Source organism: Nipponia nippon, unplaced genomic scaffold (genome assembly GCF_047370975.1).
Source record: "Nipponia nippon isolate SJK-2023a ecotype South Korea unplaced genomic scaffold, ASM4737097v1 scaffold_10, whole genome shotgun sequence".
Classification (NCBI taxonomy): Eukaryota; Metazoa; Chordata; class Aves; order Pelecaniformes; family Threskiornithidae; genus Nipponia; species Nipponia nippon.
In genome coordinates this window covers 28,387,007-28,389,920 of record NW_028262291.1, presented here as the reverse complement: position 1 = coordinate 28,389,920, position 2,914 = coordinate 28,387,007, and positions in this window count along the sequence as shown.

Sequence of the window (2,914 nt, the reverse complement as noted above, 5' to 3'; positions counted from 1 at the left end):
TTGGAGAATTACATGAGGTACGTTATTTTCTTAGTAACCAGCAAGACTTTAGGAATTGCAAGTAGCCATGAAATTTCTCATCCAGGTTTGGCAGTGGGGCTGATCTAGAACAGAAGTTGCTACGCCCCTAGCCTCAGTTGGGTATGTTCAGATACCACCAGTCCAAACACCAGCTAAGCGATTATTACAAACAATTTAACAAAGCCAAGGTGCAATTTTAAACATTTTGCATATATAAGTATTTAAAATTTGGAGCCTAATTTGTTCAGCAAGTTTGAAACGCAAAAGGCAGTTTTTGAAGGTGCAAAGAGGTCTTTTAAAGAGGCGCTGGAGCTAAAAGGGCACATCTGGTCTACAGGGAGAGCAACGTGTACAGTGCGTTGGTTAACTGAGTGAGGGTGCGGTCAAGGTTCATGCTATTGCTGGGTTCTCTTGTCTCCAGCGACGACCTCGTGGGCTTGAGGAAGTAACACTTCAATGCTTGAAGTGGCTCGTACGTGACAAAAACCTTTTGAAAACAGCAGCCGAAGATGAAGAGCCAGGCTGACAGCAAGCTCAGTCCAGCTTTCTCTACCCCGAGTGTAACAATGTAAATTAAACCTGGAGAGGCTGGGTTTGAGGCTGCTTCTCTGTGCTGGCCAGAACATCTGTCAAAGCAATGATGGTGATGTGGCTAAGGATGGACACTGGCTAACCTTGGATTTCTAGCAGAGAGTGATTGCCTGCTCCACGTGCTGGTGGTTGGGGAAGCTCACTACCCCCATGTCTCTTCTGTCTGCACAAAGAAGGAGCTGGAGTAGCTTCAGGTGGGGCTGGCTGAAAGGTTTGAAAGTAGAAAACACACCTGGATATGAAGGGATGGGAGCCGGAGCTGTGGCCACAGGGGCAGAGGGGGAAGTGGAGCAGTGAGAAGGATGGCTGATGGAAAGAGAGCAGAGTGCTAGTCTGGTATCACAGCTACATCTAGGGGGAGATCGGGTGGTTCAGCTGGGAGAGAGAAGCTGGAAAACCTCTCAGCACATAACCTTTCCTCAGGTTTAGATTAAGGCTGGGAACAGTTGCTCTGAAGTGAACCCGATGGTCAACTGGACAATTTGAAAGAGACTAAAACAACAGCAGATGCCTTGTGAGCAGAGACACTGGCTAGGACAGAAGCGTAGTCTCTGTTTTGCAGGACATGTACGTGCACATCCTCTGGGAGCCCTCTCCCAGAGGCCATGGGCTCTACCATGCATACAAGGAGATAGATGTGAGCGGCAGTAGCGCAGCCAGAAAGACCAAAGTGGGTCTCCTGCCACGCCAGCCTGCGCCAGGGCTGGGATGAAGGGCCTGATGGCCAGATGGAGGGGGAGCTCTTGGTGCTGGGCTTCCCAGAACAAGACGAGATATGCTGGTGGTGATCTGGCTGCAGGAGGAGGAGGAGGCAGCCTTACCTTCTGCCCCAGGTCAGAGGCCAAACCACAGCTGTGCTGTGGAGGAATAGTTTTGACAGCTGGGGTTTATGCTTTAAGATGGAGCTGTGTCAAAGCTCCCCCAGTCCCTCAGTGGATGCTGCTGAGTCTCTTGGGTCCTGCATGTAAGACCATTCAGTCTGTGCATCCAAACTGCAAAGGGGACACCTCCCCTGCCTTGGGAGGCTGCCCCGGAGGTTCCTGTGCGTGGTGACCCTGTGGGCGTGCGCTTGTTTCCATGCTGGCCCAGGAGTAACATCTCTTTTGAGTTTGTCTGGCAGGAGATCAAGACTCCCGAGTGAGAGCAGGGCTGTGTGCCTCGGAGGGCTCTGCTTGCTCTTCTCTGGAGGAGCAGCTGATGTCCTGGGTCTTGGCCAAGAACTAATACCTTTGCCTCAATGACAGTCTGCTCCGTGGTGTGAGAGATGCTGGTGGCACCTGCTATATCTTTAAAGTTTGAACTGCTAAAGCAGTGACAACCACCCCATCCAGGACTGTCACGGACAGTAACCGGGAGCACACTGGGCATGCAGGGAATGTGATCCTGTTCAGGTCCAGAAGTGGCCTTGTGACCTAAAAATACTGATGTTGCCCACTTCTGCGCACAGCACAACCTGCACGGTTTTATGAGATAGCCTGCAAAGCGTGAGGAGGAGAGGCAGGGGCGAGAAAGCTGCTGCTCAGGCTGGTGGGAAAGGGTAGCAGCGAAGAGCATTCACCCAAGGTAAGATGCTCCCTGGGACACAGCTGGATGCAAGAGTGGATCTGTCTGTTCTGGGGAGAGACCTGCAACCTCGAGATGCATTTTTTCCCCCTTGTGCCTGTGGAACGTGTATATAAGCTGCTTTTTTAATTCTCCTTGCAGCCCTGGCAAGCTTCAATAGGGACGGGGTTCGTGCTGGGGCTGCCGGACCTGTTGCCAGCCGGGCGCTGCCAACCTGCGATGGGTGGGAAGGCGCAGGCTGATTCCCGCGGCGGCTCCTGCTGCCCCCGCTGCGGGGAGACCCTTGCAAGCGGCCCTGTGCGTCCAGCCCCTCGCCCTGGGCTGCTGCCTGCCGGCTCCGCCAGCCAGCCCCGGGCCTGGGGGGGACCCCGGCCAGCCCCCCGCACCGGGGCTCTGGGGCTGCTGCCGCCACCTGCGGCACATCTGCCCGGGGGGCGCTGCCTCCAGCTGCGGGCACAGCTGGGGAGAGGGGCGATCCAGCTGCGGGCACATCTGCCCCGCCGGGGCCGGCGTTTCCCAGGGCCCGGGCGGTGCGGCTGGGGACGGGGTGCAGGGGGCCGCCTCCAGCTGCGGCCGCATCTGTCCTGCAGCTGCCGCCGGGGGCCGCGGGAAGGAGCCCCCGGGCTGCGCCCGCCGCTCCCCCCCCGACGGCAGGTATGTCCCTCCCCGCCGGCACCGCCGGCATCCCCCTCCCTCCATCCCTCCTTCCCTGCCTCCTTCCCTGCCTCCCTCCCTCCCG